The following is a 17685-nucleotide window of genomic DNA, read 5'->3' on the forward strand; positions in this document are numbered from 1 at the left end:
AATGATTCTCTGCCGCAGCCAGTAAAAGAAACGTATGACATGCTATTATATGATGCAGCTGTTCAGAATTGCCTGTGTCGGTGAAAAATCATTTAGTGTAGCATCATGACTAAGAAAAGGTCTATAACAAGATCTATGTTTTTGATACACATTCTGTTTGGTAGACAAGATGTTTAAATGTTGGTTAAGTGTTACGCTCGAGCGTGGCTTTGCGTCTCAACCTGAGGGACCAAATTTCGGCAGACAGCGGAGTAAACATCCGGGCGGTGCGCCAGACGGTAGCTCACAACAACACTAAAATCACCAAAACTCAATGTATTTTTACTCTGTAATCTTGTGAGACCCACACAAGCGTCATATAACTAGATTTGTCTCATACAGACTTGCTTTTCTGGCTCAAAAATACCTTACTCCTATTTAAATAAAATAATTATTCAAGTTTATACCTGTATTTCGTTGATTAATGCAGTTGAAATCGTCTCTTCAGATCGTGGTCAGTGTTCGTCTAGTGAAAAGAGACTACAAATATCTTCAATGAAGAAGACGAGGTTCAACACCATGTTGCAATTTACTTTTGACAGAAGAGACACAGGATTGTTTTTATTTTATTTTTCACTGCAGTAAGAACGTTGCCATGTAGATTATCGCAAATAACTGTATAATTCCTGAATATGATTTGATGCGTATTCCCTACTATTGGTTATAACAGCAACCCACACAATCAGAAAAAAAAATGATTTGCTGTAGTGCATAGAATTGTAATTTTATTTTGTCTATTGACTACCCGTTTGGCACCAAATACCTTCATCAGGCCACCCTCCCATAAAAAAAAAAAAAAAAAAAAAAAAAAATCACTGAACGTAGTTAAAACATAATGTAGGAAAAGATGCAATCTTTTCATTATATTTAATTACTTATATCCTTACATTCCGTATTTTATGCTATTTTTGTTTTTAGACGTAATCTCTTCTAACTCCTGTAGTGACCAGAGAGGCTCAAATCTGCTCCGGAGTCTGCGCTGCAATACCGCCCACAAGGGTTAGATAACGTTCAAGTCCGGGGACTGTGCTGTCCAGGGAGGACGCTGCAGTTCAGTTTCATGCTCCTCATACCACGATTGTATTGTCCTGTCTGTGTGAATGGGTGCATTATCGTCCTGAAATATGACATCATTGATGGGAAACAACATTTGAATCACGGGATGCCTCTGATCACTTAAAATGTTCACACAATCGTTGGCTGTAACACGGACTTTGAGAGTAATGTTGGGACCAACAGAATACCACGATATGGCTGCCCACATCACCACATTTCCACCTCCATCAAGCAATCAGCATTGCGGGCTTCTTTCGGCATTCTCCAGACGTAACTCTACCCCGATTTTGGAAATAACGAAAACGTTGACTCGTCGGACCATATGACGTGTTTACACTGATCAGCCGTTCAAGATTTATGCTCCTGACACCTTATTTTACGCTTCTTTGCATTGGTTGTCATCACTAATGGTTTCGGAATAGCAGTTCGTCTATGAATATTCGCTTTATGGAGTTCTCGGCGGACAGTTGTCGATAGGATCGAGATCTCGAAGATGGCTATTGAGCTCTGCAGTCACTTTAGCCTCTGTAGCTTTGTGCTGTTTTGACACAATTCGTGTAAGCATACGACAGTCTCTGTCATTTAGTTTTGATTTGCGCCCACTATTACGTTTACACGATGATGTCTTTCCATATTTTGTGTAAGCTGTTATGGCTGTTGAAACAATTGCTCTTGAAACATTCATTAAGTTGGCTGTCTTGGTTACTGATGCTCCAACTAATCAGGTCCCCACAATCTGCCCTCTTTGGAATTCTGTTATGTCTTTCGTTGCACGTCGACCTCAGCCTCTGAATGCAAATACGAAGTGTGCACTACTCATAAACAACCTGCACTGATGCCTTGTCCATACTGAACACGCTCAGTCGCAGCGTGACACTTGCCTTACCTGCGTTGTTGACCGTCAAATACAGGGTTATTACAAATGATTGAAGCGATTTCACAGCTCTACAATAACTTTATTATTTGAGATATTTTCACAATGCTTTGCACACACATACAAAAACTCAAAAAGGTTTTTTAGGCATTCACAAATGTTCGATATGTGCCCCTTTAGTGATTCGGCAGACATCAAGCCGATAATCAAGTTCCTCCCACCCTCAGAGCAGCATGTCCCCATCAATGAGTTCGAAAGCATCGTTGATGCGAGCTCGCAGTTCTGGCACGTTTCTTGGTAGAGGAGGTTTAAACACTGAATCTTTCACATAACCCCACAGAAAGAAATCGCATGGGGTTAAGACGGGAGAGCGTGGAGGCCATGACATGAATTGCTGATCATGATCTCCACCACGACCGATCCATCGGTTTTCCAATCTCCTGTTTAAGAAATGCCGAACATCATGATGGAAGTGCGGTGGAGCACCATCCTGTTGAAATATGAAGTCGGCGCTGTCGGTCTCCAGTTGTGGCATGAGCCAATTTTCCAGCATGTCCAGATACACGTGTCCTGTAACGTTTTTTTCGCAGAAGAAAAAGGGGCCGTAAACTTTAAACCGTGAGATTGCACAAAACACGTTAACTTTTGGTGAATTGCGAATTTGCTGCACAAATACGTGAGGATTCTCTACCGCCCAGATTCGCACATTGTGTCTGTTCACTTCACCATTAAGAAAAAATGTTGCTTCATCAGTGAGAACAAGTTTCGCACTGAACGCATCCTCTTCCATGAGCTGTTGCAACCGCGCCGAAAATTCAAAGCGTTTGACTTTGTCATCGGGTGTGAGGGCTTGTAGCAATTGTAAACGGTAAGGCTTCTGTTTTAGCCTTTTCCGTAAGATTTTACAAACCGTCGGCTGTGATATGTTTAGCTCCCTGCTTGCTTTATTCGTCGACTTCCGCGGGCTACGCGTGAAACTTGCCCGCACGCGTTCAACCGTTTCTTCGCTCACTGCAGGCCGACCCGTTCATTTCCCCTTACAAAGGCATCCAGAAGCTTTAAACTGCGCATACCATCGCCGAATGGAGTTAGCAGTTGGCGGATCTTTGTTGAACTTCGTCCTGAAGTGTCGTTGCACTGTTATGACTGACTGATGTGAGTGCATTTCAAGCACGACATACACTTTCTCGGCTCCTGTCGCCATTTTGTCTCACTGCGCACTCGAGCGATCTGGCAGCAGAAACCTGAAGTGCGGCTTCAGCCGAACAAAACTTTGAGTTTTTCTACGTATCTGTAGTGTGTCGTGACCATATGTCACTGAATGGAGCTACAGTGAATTTATGAAATCGCTTCAGTCATTTGTAATAGCCCTGTATAACCATCCCTTTACTACCGCTGTCAACATTATTTTGCTTCTCCCCTGTATATTGTTGTATTAATGTTGGAGAATTTTACGCCGTGACTCATACACCCATAAACATACCTTGCCCCCTCCAATCTATAACGCTGATCTAAATGTGATAATATTTTACAACAGTGTTAGGACATATAACTAAGGAAATATTGTTTTCACTGATTACGGCTGCTGAAGCCTGCGATATCACTATATACTGAGTTCTCTTTTATAAACTGACAGTCGCAACGACAATATTTCTACAAATTTTTCTTCGTAGACCTTCCTTGGGAGGGAGGATACAAGTGAGCATATTTTATGCCAAGAATTTCTGCTGCACACAAAAACGCAATACTGCAAAAATATTCCTTCACAATACAAATATTTAAGAGTACTGAAAACCTGACAGAGACTCAGATCCGTCACCGTGATCGGTTAATCACCTGTTAGAAAGACTTCAGGACTGATTCCTGGTATTGGAAGAATTTTTAATTGGCGTACTCTGGTCGGAGTACATACTGCATAGAACTACTCACGCCTGTAGCTAGCTATTGATTGGTCCAGAGAGTACTATCGGATGAGCCTCCACAAAATTGTTGATGGTGCTCCTTTCGATTTCAGTATCAGTGCTTTCGAGTTACCCTAGCCCTCCTACTGCTTCCATAATTGCAACACAATAGGAGAATTTATCACCCCAACATATTGTGCGTCTGATTTATGACCCTACATCAACAACCTAAATATCGGTTCGTGCAGTGCTGCACCGTACCAGTCACAGTTCTTGGAGATTTAGCTAATGTGGAGATCGTACAGATGTAAGTCGAATCATGATGATAATGCATCAGTTTTGTACACAATCCGAGCAGTGTAGCAGATGAATGTTAGGATCATGGTACCTAGTGTAGCGGCCGGCGCGAACTATTGGGGAGGGGGGCATTGTTTGATATTTCAGCGACATACATACGGATTTTAGATTGATTACATAGTGGTAAATCATCTGTAAGTAGTAGGGATATTTCTAAATAGCACAGAAAGGTAGTAAACCCTGGACCCGTTAACCATTCATCATGCAATTCAGAGGTGAAAGGGAGAAATGTTCGTGTTAAAGCCACAAAACTGCAGTGGAGTTATCACAAGAATTCAGCTGGTGAAGGGATCCATATCTTTAGAAGGAAGTTAGATAACACAACAGTGAAATCTTGGCACTGGTCTGTGTCTATTGCGTAAGCTTCCCAGGACCAGAATAATTGATACAAGTGAGGAAATGAAACTTCATCACAAGTAAAAATTGTGTGCTGGACCGCCACTGTAAGACAGATCTTGAGATAATGAGAACAAACACACAAATAGTAATCTCTATGGTTTTCTATACAAGCCTAACCCTTGGTGGAAATTATTGCACATCAAAGCACTATAAATTAGACCTCACGAAACGCTCCGTTAGTTATGGATATATATCTTCGATTACCGACTGGTTAATGTAAAATTTGAATGTAATGACAACTTTTTCATTGCCTACTGCAACAGTCGATGTTCGAACACCTGCATGTTGCAACTCATGTTTTAATATCTGGAAATAATGTTGGCATGTATGAGCGATAAGGTCTGCAGCACATCAAGGGGGAAAACGGAACTCCCATCGAAAGCAATTCCAGTAAAATTCCTCCACGGACTGAGAGGGGTCAGCAGAATATGTCAATAGAACACGAAACGATTGAGTCTGTGCTGTAGGCAGCGTAATCTGTGCACCACGTGTTTGATAAAAGCGTCTGGTACGCGCGGTTTGGGTCACGCACCTCCTGTTTTCGACGTTCCGTGGTACAGGTGTTGTCGTCAAAAAAATGGCTCTGAGCACTATGGGACTTAACTTCTGAGGTCATCAGTCCCCTAGAACTACTTAAACCGAACTAACCTAAGGACATCACACACATCCATGCCCGATGCACGATTCGAACCTGCGACCGTAGCGGTCACGCGGTTCCAGACTGTAGCGCCTAGAACCGTTGTCGTCACTCTCACAGACCAACAGTGTTCAAAGGTATTAATAACGTGAACAGAAATTTTAATTTCTCGAATAGTGTCAGTAAAGTTTACATTCCGCTGTGGAAAGCACTTTTCACTCTGGAGACTGACCAAAGCGTAACAGTGGTTAAAGACACTTGATCCGTCTTTGAGAAGAGTGCAACTGGCATTCACATACACTCTACATGAGCAAGATATTATGCAGTTTTGCTAAGTCACTTGAGGCGAATGTTGGGATTGTTCCTTAACTAAGGCCACTGTCATATTCCTTGGTCATCCTGCACTACCAGGTTATGCTCCTTTCTTAAGATCATTGACGCTGCAAGAGCGAGGAATTCTAAACTTCATTACCTTCTTAATACCTTTTGGAGGACTAATAGCGTCGATTATACCAGTGCACATTGGGATGTCGCTGTACCTCGAGACTATTTTTTAGATTTCATTTCTTACAGTGTCAATGTTGGATAATAAGCTACTTTCGCAAGTAGTTTCTATAAGGTGCTAGATGAGTTCTCCCAAAATTCATACGTGTATGTTTAGTTTTATGTTCACACTTTCACTAGTTTTTCCCTTTTCGAAAAACCACCCAAGCCCTTGAACGAAGAAGACATACTAATACTATCCCAAGGGGAATTACATCTTTGTAGCAGATTCAAATTCGTCTTTTCCACTTATCGGTTTTGGGAATTCGTAACTATCTCTACCCCCGGTTGTAGCTGTGGGATCTTTACCACGTTCGGTTAACGGAAGACAGACAGGCAGCCACACACACACACACACACACACACACACACACACACACACACACACACACACACACACACAGAGAGAGAGAGAGAGAGAGAGAGAGAGAGAGAGAGAGAGAGAGAGAGAGAGAGAGTTAGTTACATGTTCCTTAGATGATCTGAATGTTTCTTTTATCGAGATGATGTACTCAGCTTATAGGATGTGTATACATGATTAGTGTGAGCATTAATGGCCACTTTACTTTTCAGTCCTGGTCATGCAACTACACTTAAAACATTTTCTTTTATCTCTAGCAGATTTTAAATAGAAATTCGTCAGTGGAATAATCACTCCCTGGGTATTTTAAATGTTTATTGTCGGTAATCAGACGATTAAAAAAAACGATGGCGAATACATCCAGGTACGTAGGCGGCTAATGAACTCAACTGTGTGCCTGAACCGACGTATGCACCACTTCCTATGCTTTTATGGAGTCACCGGTATTAACGACATTACTGGAATGGTAAAAAAACTCTCAGTTGAAATACAGTTTATTAATACTAGGGACAAATAAATGGTCCCTAGTCTTTCTCACAGTTTCGCAGCACCCATTCTGTCTAGCTACAATGAGAGGATTCATCTTGCAAAATTATGCTCAAGAAGATTTAACTGTCTCATTATCTCACTCGCTAAAAACGAGATTTCTTCAGGTATCTAATGAAGACGACAGTGACCTTGATAATATTCAAGGTTCCACATGGCATCAGTGGCTGTCCCTCATGTAATATTCCACGATTCTTTTTTCCATTTAGAACTTTCGACGCTTCACTTATAAAACACAAAACTTCTTCCACCTTTAAACAAACACTTCCTCTACTCACGGTCCATATCAAAAACTTAATCAAACCCACATTTCTCCAACGACATACACTTTCTCCGACACAGGAACTGCATCTCGACCGTCACCTTCATGGGGACTCCCCGCTTGTTGGTGCGGAACTTTGAAATGTGTGTGAATTCCTAAGGGACCAAACTTTTGAGGTCATCGGTCCCTAAACTTACGCACTACTTAAACTAACTTAATTTATGCTAAGGAAAACACACACACCCACGCCCTAGGGAGGACTCGAACCTCCGACGGAAGGGGCCGCACAATCCGTGACATGGCGCCTCAAACCACGCGGCCACATCGCGTGGCTGTTGGCGCGGAACCGTTCCTTCTGGAACGTTATAGAAGGCCAACTACATAGTATTCACCAGAAGCAGATGGTTGCGATCGATTATTAACAAGTGCGTCGATCATTATACACTGAGAAGCGGAATAGAAATGCTCACCGAACTCCAGTGGGAGGCGCAGCAAGAAAGCTGTTGTACATGTTCGACAGCCTTACTCTCAGCATTCTGACAGCTCTCGTTCCGATGTGAGTCAATATAGCATTACATCCTCGAACATTCATCTCGTGCAATGACCGCGGTCGTATAGTCACAGAGATTCGAGCTTAGATAGAGTGGTTGCGATACACTATCTTCACGTGTGACATCCGTAAAAGGATTGAGAAGTGGATAAAATAATTCTGGTACGCAGCCTACTCTTCAGCGCACACCGTACAGTGGCTTGTGTAAAAATGTGGTAAATGTCAGCAGCTACAAACTTAGTCGATGAGAAATAATACTTAGCGCAGTATAACGATCTCTTCGGATGTACTGCGTGCCTTTCTTACGACCAGGTTGTCATTCGTTTTAAGTCATCGTTGACGCTTGCAAGATAAAGTGTCGTCAAGTTCACTACCGGCGCAACGGCACGCCGCTCTTTGTTGACTCTCCTTTAACATCTCCGCTTCTGTTTAAGTTCTAACTGAAACTTTCAATGCTTTTTATACACAGTCTTCTCCGAGTTGTGCGGTAAACATACGTGCCATTTGGGACTCCCTTCGTTCATCTGTGCTCCTGGACACATCAGAAGACACCAGCCTTGCGCCCCCAGAGCTCTTCCGAGCATTCTGATCTCCGCCGTGCCAGCAAGACTTTATGTTTTGGAATAGTAGTCCTCACTTTTTGAAACTTAAACTGCTGTCACTACCATCATCAACAACTCTTGCATTAAATCGGTTAGGAGATATAACAACATCGTTCCAGAGCTAAAAAAGTATCCTTAGGATGCATTGACAAAAACATCGCATAACGGAACGGAAACGGAGGGCTAACTGAACTTATTTACCCCATTTCTTTCTTTTGCTTGAGAAAAGTGGCACTGCAAACACTAACAAATGTGTTATGACTATAATCTTGTTTTCAAAAGATATTCAGTGTCTCTAAGCAGTGGCACACAGCACCATTAAAAAATGTGGATAAGTGCTAGTAGTACTCGCGCAGCGAGTGTTCCGTGCAAATTTAATTATGTATATTTAATTATGTATACCCATACTAGAATCGGGAATCTCTGCGATTTTTGCGTGTTATCGATGTTGATAAAGGCAAAATATACGTCAACTCATTACTGAGAAGAAGGGGTCTTAACAGGACAGACACACACTCGGATAAAAAATATTAAAATATTTTTTTGTGTGATATAGCGACAGACTGACAAATTTCGGATTTTTCCGCTTGCTTTTTCTGTGGAACCTTCCTATTTGTCAAATTTCATGATTCTTGGTCAACGGGAAGTACCCTACAAAATTTGACGAGTGAGTTTTCGAGCATCAAAATATGTGACGTAAATAGCCCTATCTTTTGATTGCTTTGTCTTAGAAGGTTAAATTTCTTACACCTACAAGGGACTATAGACCTTAGTACGTGACATAAATTTGAGCTGATTACGTCTATTTGTTCCTGAGGAAAACAGCTCTTTGCCAATCGACGGACAGACAGTAAAACAACAAAAGAGAAAAAAAATCTTGTGATTTTGATACAGATTAACAATTTTGGATTTTTTCCGTTGATTTTAGTGTGAATTATTGCTTCTTGCCGAAATTTCATGATTGTAGGTCAACGAGAAGTACCCTATAGGTTTTGATGAGTGAGTTTGCGAGCTTCAAAATATATGACATAAATAGCCGAATCCGCTGATTAGGTTGACATTGAAGCTTCAATGTTTTTACGCTACCAAGGGAGGATAAGCCTTAATATATGACATAAATTGCAACTTTCTACGTCTACCTGTTCATGAGAAAAAGGATTTTTAACATTCGAACAGACAAGCAAGCAGACAGACAGACGTACAACAAAGTGATCTTATAAAGGTTCCCATTTTATCGATTGAGGTACGGAATCATAAAAAAGAAACGAATTTTTCTTCAGTGCCTTGAAAGATAAAATGCAAGAATGAACCCGCGAGCTTATCTTTCTACCCTTTAAGTGCTATTAGCTGTTTCCGAATCACGAATCATTTATGATATTTACCTGAACTGAACACCCACAACTTCTCATAAACGTGCATTAAACGAGATTTTCGGCAATTAATAATAGGTCCTAAACAGAAAACGATGAATTTTCTGCGTGGCTTGTTTTCTTTAATCTACGGAGATACTGCAGGCGTTCCTTTTTAGCTTAATTATATTCTCTTCTTAATGGCATTCAACGGTGTATGCAAAGGAGAGTATAGTGCTTAGACAGTTGTTGATGGATAAAGTAACGCGTCTCACAGAAATATAAACGCTTACCTTAAAGGGCAAGGCTGCTGGTAGAGCACAGTTTGAGCTCCGTTATGTGATGTCTGCGAGGAAAGCGAAGTGAAATTAAACTGTGCCAACAGCCTCGGCAGGTACATTAAGCACGTTTGTGCCACTTACTCTGCGAGAAGCTTCATTGCAAACTTTAATAACCATCGTCGCTTTACTATTTTCTAGTAATCCTGCCTGCCATTAAATCATGAATATAATTCCATTAAAAATCCTTTAAATGACTAGGTGCTTAAAAATTTTCATTTATTAATCGCACAGAAAAAGTTTCCTCTCTCTGACTGCTGTCACTTGCTGGAAAAGACAGTGCGATATTGCAAAGCATCTGTTGACTATTAGGGGGTTGGTATTCTTTGTAGAGTGTAAACTTTCCAAGAACTTGACAAAGAAATATAAGTCAAATTGCGATAAATTTCTTTGTCAGCCAATACAGACACAATAACCCTGAAAAAGTGGTTCGATGTGGGGCGGCTGAGGGTGAAGTGGACTGCGGTAGTCGTCGTGGAGCTGTGGACCACTGTGGCTGCGGCGGGGACGGAGCCTCTCCGTCGTTACTGACTAAGCTGTCATACGTGATAAGATTGCGCTTCGAGAAACTATGGTTATTAAAGTTTGCAACGAAGTTCCTCGCAGAGTAAGTGGTACAAATGTACTTAATGTACCTGCCGAGGCTGTTGGCACAGTTTAATTTCACTTCGCTTTCCTCATAGACATCACATAACGGAGCTCAAGCTGTGCTGTACCAGCAGCCTCGCCCTTTAAGATAAGCGTGCATGCTAAACGCCGCGACCCTCATCTGACAAATATGATACAAGTGATGTAAAGTGAGTCGATATCATGTTGTTTTCAGTCTCGGAATCTTGTCTGAGCTACTAGAAGTTGTGATCCTTTCTGCAAGCCCCAAACAAATTCACTGGAATTTTTGCATCTTCTTTACATTCCTCGTCGCTCAGGTTCCTAATCGACTTCTTCAGAGGCCTTGTATGAGGGTTGCCCAGGAAGTAAGTTCCGATCGGTGGCGATATGAAACCACTATGAAGGTAATAAATATTTTATATACATCTTGTCTACACAGTCGCCGCTCCTACTTAGACATTTGTCGTAGCGATGTACCAACTTTGCAATCCCCTTTTCATAAAAGGCAGCCGTGTGTGCTTTCTGCCAATTCTCTACTCTGGTATGCAGCTCTAGATGTGTGCCAAAATGTTGTCTTCACAGAGATGAAAATCAGAGGGAGCCAATCGAGTCCGGGCTGTAACGTGGGGGACCAAACGCTTCCCATCGGAAACGCTGCTGGAGCGTTTTCATTTCTCTCGCAGTGTGCGGTCGAGATTTGTCATGAAGAAGGAAATGGCGGGAGACACTATTTTCTAAGTATCTTTACGTGCTCAGAACTGCAAATTGCAACGTGACGCGATCGACGGGGATACTAGAGACACTGTCCAACACATCTATGCAACGCTTATCGGATTTTCACTGTAATTTCCAGTTCATGGCCGATCGGAACTTACTTTCTGGAAAGCCCACGTATTGTGCCCAATTTGAAATCTAGCTGCCCCAAGAAGTAACAAAATGTTTGCTGAGAGAAGGGCAGCAGATTAAAATCCTCTTCTGTGCTCAATATGATAGTGAAATATTGACGATTTGTTCCCTTTACCAAGAATTGCTGAGGAAAAAATATGAAGTACTTTGTTTTTGGTTGACTATGCACATCAAGGGGACGGGACTTTTAGCTGTGTTTTGGCAATCGTATACTGGGCTCCACTCAGGTGACTTATTTAAGATATTCGTATTCGATCGTCCGATGTCCAAATAATTGTTCTTATTGATAGTAATATGCAATATGGCTTTCCGGGCGGGAAGGAGCGGCTGGTCCCCGGCACGAATCCGCCCGGCGGACTTGTGTCAAGGTCCGGTGAGCCGGCCAGTCTCTGGATGGTTTTTAGGCGGTTTTCCATCTGTCTCGGCGAATGCGGGCTGATTCCCCTTACTCCGCCTCAGCTACACTATGTCGGCGATTGCTGCACAAACAAGTTCTCCATGTACGCGTACACCACCATTAATCTACCACGCAAACATAGGGGTTACACTCGTCTGGTGTGACGTTCTCTGGGAGGGGGGTCCACCGGGGGCCGAACCGCACAATAACCCTGAAAAAGTGGTTCAGTGTGGGGCGGCTGAGGGGTGAAGTTGACTGCGGTAGTCGTCGTGGGGTTGTGGACCACTGCGGCTGCGGCAGGGACGGAGCCTCCCCGTCGTTTCTAGGCCCCCGGTTAACATACAATACAATATGCATACGTTATCTAAAAACGGCATTATCCTGATGTCAAAAAGATGAAATCACTAAGAGTTTAATACGGGACTATTACACCCTTTGTCGAGGGTTCTATACTGACCTCTATCGATCTGCGGATTGTTTGGTTTGAGCAGACTCTTAGAGATTAACCAAATGAAACATTATGGTTCGTTCCAGAGACCTTTTCAGGTCTCATCATCTATGATGTATGTATGCAGACTGAAGTTACGAATGAAAATTTTCTTCAGCATGCATATATACGTCATAGATCATCTTGATCTATATATGCAGACTGAAGCGATGAATCAAAACTTGCTCCAGTCTGTATATATTCATCATAGATGTATTCTTGAGCTTTGAAAAGGTCTCTGGAACCATGTAGTTTCATTTGGTTAAAGCACCTATGTCTGGGTTTTAGGGAGTTCTACCATTTCGTTCGATGCTGAGGTACTACACTAGTAAAGTTGGCACAAGCACTCCGTCTTCAGGCCACAAGTGGCCCATCGGGACCATCGGACCGCCGTGTCATCCTCAGCTGAGGATGCGGAAAGCAGGGGCGTGTGGTCAGCACATCGCACTACCGGTCGTTATGATGGTTTTCTTTGACCGGAGCCGCTACTATTCGGTCAAGCAGCTCCTCAGTTGGCATCACGAGGCTGAGTGCACCCCGAAAAATGGCAACAGCGCATGGCGACCCAGATGGTCACCCATCCAAGTAAAGTTGGAGAGCCTCTGAAGTGCTGTCGAATTTAGGGAGAGCACCAAGTGTGCTGAGGGTTGAATTGGAATTTGGACCGAACAGGGAGGCATGCTAGGGTGGTCTGTGCAGTTGTGCACACCCACTGCGCCTGCTTAGTGAGAGAGAACTATATGGACATCTTTAATGTAATACATACACTGATAAGCCAGAACATTATGACCACCGACCTACTATCGAAATAAACCCGTCCAGACGATAACAACTGGAAATTTGTGGTAAGGTCTTATGGGACCAAACTGCTGAGGTCATCGGCCCTAAGCTTGCGCACTACTTAATGTAACTTAAACTAACTTACGCTAAGGAGAACATACACTCCCATGTCCGAGGGAGGACTCGAACCTCCGACGGGGGGAGCGACGCGGACCGTGACAAGGCGCCTCAGACCGCGTGGCAGGCGATAGCAGCGTTACCAGATGAGCAATGACTGCTGGTCAGACACACGCACAGTGCATGCAGTATCAGTGTGCGTGTTGTCCATGAATAGAACGTGGGACGCGCGCTACCTATCAGTTCGACTGAGGGCAGACTGCAATGACCCGGAGGCTCGGCACGAGCATTTCGGAAACTGCACGACTTTTCGGGTGTTCGAGGAGTACTGTGGTGAGGGTCTTCAACACGTGGCGAAACCAAGGTGAAAGCACGTCCAGACGTTGTGGGATTTGGCGGCCGGTCCTCATTACAGATGTCGGACGTCGCAGGCTGGGCAGACTGGTAAAGCAGTGCAAGTGGCGAACTGTGGCGGAACTGACATCAGAGTTTAATGCTGGGCAGAGTACTGGTCTGAACGGACAGTGCACCGAACATTACTAATGGTGGTCCTCTGCAGCCGACGACCCATGCATGCTCCAAAGTTAACACCACGATATCGGCAACTACGACTGAAATGGGCACGTGACCATCGGCACTGGACATTGACGCAGTGGCAGAGAATTGCATGGTCTGATTAATCCCGATACCTTCTTCATCATGCCCTGAGAAGGCGTGGGAACGAGGCATACAAGAATTTTTATTAACAAGATAAGGGCTCAGTAAACATGCTTGCACCCATAAACAAGGAAAACAAAGCAAGGTAATACTTGTGACGCCGTAGATAAAGAGGGGAGAAGGGAAGAAGGGACGGGGACGGGGAAAGACTTGTAGGCATCGATCTGCTCGGCGGACGAGGCGTGGAGGCAGAGTGGCCAGCGGTCAGCATGCAAGCCCTGGCCACGGTGCCCTCGGCACCATCACCGGGCAGGAGCGCTCGAAAGGAGGGTGGAAGCTAAGGCAGGGAAGACAACAGGACTGGAGGAATGCCTAGTACGGCCTGGCATAGTGCATAAAAGAAATGGGCGCGTGTCCATGCGACTACCTTGCTGTGGGGTTGGGATACGATATAGAAATATAGTGTAGATAGCCTGAGAAGTCTTATGTGTCAGCCGGCGCGGTGAGGAGGAGGGGAGGGGAGGGGGGCGGGAGGAGTGCCGACCGACCGCGTGGTGGGCACAGTCCAGCTGACCGGGAGTGACGCAGAGAAGTCGCGGAGATAATTAGCAAAGAAAGTTCGAAGGCGCGGTCGGTTCTCGATTTCATTGTGGGCGGTTTGTAAGTACTGCCAGAAGTCAAGACGTGATTTATCGCCATCGGTAAGTGATCGTTCATCCCTCGATCCAATGAATAGCGTGATTTTTGTTGGCGGAGAAATGTCCTCAGGATGCAGAAAAGTCCACGGGTCGATCGACTTTGGCGGAACGTATAGGTAGCAGGCAACTGTCTGTCGACCCAGTTTCTAGACGTAATCCGTCGGCTTCGGAGGTCGGTCGATAAACAATGTACCCTTTATTTTCTTTCCAGTCACCGTGTTAGGTTATGCAGTTAGCAGTTTATGAATGCTGATTAACCTGAGTGGAAACTCGGTCAGAAAAGTACAATGAAGGCTGCTGAGGGTTGCGGGAGATTCTTCTGCACCTACATCTACTATGTACTCTGCAAATCACTGTGAAGTGCATGACGGAAGGTACTTCTCATTTTACCAGTTATTAGAGATTTTTCGCGTACGTATCAGATATGGAATGTGGCGACAATGATTTTCTAAATGAAACTGCGTTAGCTGATGTTGGACTAATTTTTTCTTCGCGATTCCTACAGGAGCGATACCAAGAGGGTTGCAGCACATTCCTAGATTCATCACAAAGCCGGTCCTTGAAACTTACTAAGTAGTTTTTACGCGATAGTTTGCTCCTATTTCCAAGCGCCTGCCAATAATTCTTTTAGCATCTCTGCGACACTCTTCCATGGGTCAAACAAACATGTGGTCATTCGTGCTGTTCTTCCCTGTATATGTTGAATATCCCTTGTTAGTCTTATTGCGTAAGGTCCTATATGTTTGAGTAATATTCTAGAATGTATTTCACGAGTGTTTTGCAAGCAATCTACTTTGTAGATTGATGCATTTTCCTTTTATTCTGCCACTGAGCCGAATTCTGCTACTTAATTTAACTACGACCGAGCCTACGTCATCGTTCAGTTTCATATCCCTACTAGTTATTGTTCTGTCTTCAGTCTGAAAACTGGTTTGGTGCCTCTCTTCACGCTACTCTACCCTGTGCAAACCTCTTCATCTCTGCATAACTACCGCAACCTACATCCTTTACAATCCGATTTCTGTGTGCATCAATTTATGTCCCCCAATAATTTTTTCCCTCACATTTCCCTCCAGTACCAAGTCGACAATTCCTCGATGTATCAGAATGTGACCTATCAACAGATATCATCTTTTCGTCAAGTTGTGCCATAAAGCATTTTTCTCCCAAGTGAAATTTAGCGCTTCCTCGATAATTACGCTACCTACCCACCTAATCTTCAAATCTAATCTTCAACATTCGTCTATACGACTACATTCAAAAAGAGGATGTTCTCTTTTTGTCTGCTTATGGTCCATTTTTCACTTCCATACAACGTTACACGCTAGAGTTACCTTCAGGAAAGGCTTCTTAAAGCTTAAATTTACTTCGAATTAATTTGCTGAGTACCAATATCTTGGCAGCAGCTATTTAGTGTGTAGATATACTTCCTGCTAGTGACATATGAAGACATTTGCTAGACCGGGACTCGGAGCCGGATTAGTTGCTTATTGCGAGCGGTCGCCTTAGCCACTTAGGCTGTCCGCGCATCCGGCTGGACCTACCCATTGTAGAGGCCTGTGGTATAGGGACATAGACAATGTAACATATGGAAGTTTGAGACGGTCCGGGAGACATGCACGGATGGCCGAAATGGTTAAGGTGATCGCTCGCAATAAGCAGAAAATCCGGATTCCAGTTCCGATACAGCACCAATTGTCATATGCCACTAGCAGGTAGCATTATCTATAGCAACAGCGCTGATGCCAAGATATTTGCATTCAGCGAATTTTTTTTTTTGTTACTTTCTGATGGCTGTCAGTCGTCATTAACCCACATATGACTAGAACATTTTTTAACAAGGAGTTTTATGATTTTTCACTTATTTATTAGTGAGCCCAGACAACGGTTATAACAGTAATTGGCATTTGTGAGTTCTGAAAAGAGGCTTTTTCAGTGGGTTGACAATGGTACAATGGGCGCATGAGGTCGTATACACTACTGCGGAAGAGGAATAATCGACATAAAACACCTTTTATGTTAATTAATGCTCATTATTTGGAATTTATTATTAAAGTTATGAGCTGTTAAGTAAAGATATATGGTAGGCAAGAAACATAAAGCATAATACGCTGAAGCGCCAAAGAAACTGACATAGCCACGCGTATTCGAATACAGAGATATGTAAACAGACAATACGGCGCTGCGGTCGGTAACGCCTTTATAAGATAACAAGTGTCTCGCGCAGTTGTTAGATCGGGTACTGCTGCTACAATCAGGCTATCAATACTTAAGTGAGTTTGAAAGTGGTGTTATAGTCGCCGCACGAGCGATGGGACACAGCATCTCGGAGTTTTCAATGGAGATTTTTCCCGTACGACCATTTCATGAGTGTACCTTGAATATCAGGAATCCGGTAAAACATAAAATCTCCGACATCGCTGCGGCCGCAAAGAGATCCTGTAAGAACAGGACCAACTACGACTGAGGAGAATCGTTCAATGTGACTGTAGTGCAACCCTTCCACAAATTGCTGCAGATTTCAATGCTGGGCCATCAACAAGTATCAGCGTGTGAATCACTCAACGAAACATCGTCGATATAGGCTTTCGAAGCCGAAGGGCCACTCGTCTACCATTGATGAATGCACAACACAAAGCTTTACGCCTCACCTGGTCCCGTCAACACCGACATTGGGCTGTTGATGTCTGGAAACATATCGCCTAGTGGGACGAGTCTCGTTTCAAACGGTATCGAGCGGATTGACGTGAACGGGTATGGAGAGATCATGAATCCATGCACGATGAATATCAGCAGGGGACTCTTCAAGCTGGTGGAGGTTCTGTAATGGTGTGGAGCGTGTGCAGTTGGAGTGATATGGGATCACTGATATATCTAGATACAAGTGACACGTACGTAAGCATCCTGTCTCATCACCTGCATCCATTCATGTGCATTGTGCATTCCGACGGACTTGGGCATTCCAGCAGGATAAGCGACACCCTACACGTCCAGAATTGCTACAGAGTGGCTCCAGGAACACTCTTCTGAGTTTAAACACTTCCGCTGTCCACCAAAGTCCCCAGATATGAACATTTTGGAGCATATCTGGGATGCCTTGCAACGTGCGGTTCAGAAGAGGTCTCCGCCCGCTCGTACTCTTGCGGATTTATGGAGAGTTCTGCAGGAGTCATGGTGTCAATTTCCTCTGACACTACTTCAGACACTAGTCGAGTCCATG

At 43.7% G+C, this 17685-nt stretch overlaps 1 long non-coding RNA gene across 1 annotated transcript in view; it reads left to right on the plus strand.

The window, feature by feature from the left end:
• LOC126260849 (uncharacterized) overlaps window positions 1-17685 on the plus strand; it is a 197318-nt gene that overhangs the window by 114249 nt on the left and 65384 nt on the right. The gene's annotated exons all lie outside the window — the stretch shown is intronic.

This window comes from Schistocerca nitens, chromosome 5 (genome assembly GCF_023898315.1).
Source record: "Schistocerca nitens isolate TAMUIC-IGC-003100 chromosome 5, iqSchNite1.1, whole genome shotgun sequence".
Lineage (NCBI taxonomy): Eukaryota > Metazoa > Arthropoda > Insecta > Orthoptera > Acrididae > Schistocerca > Schistocerca nitens.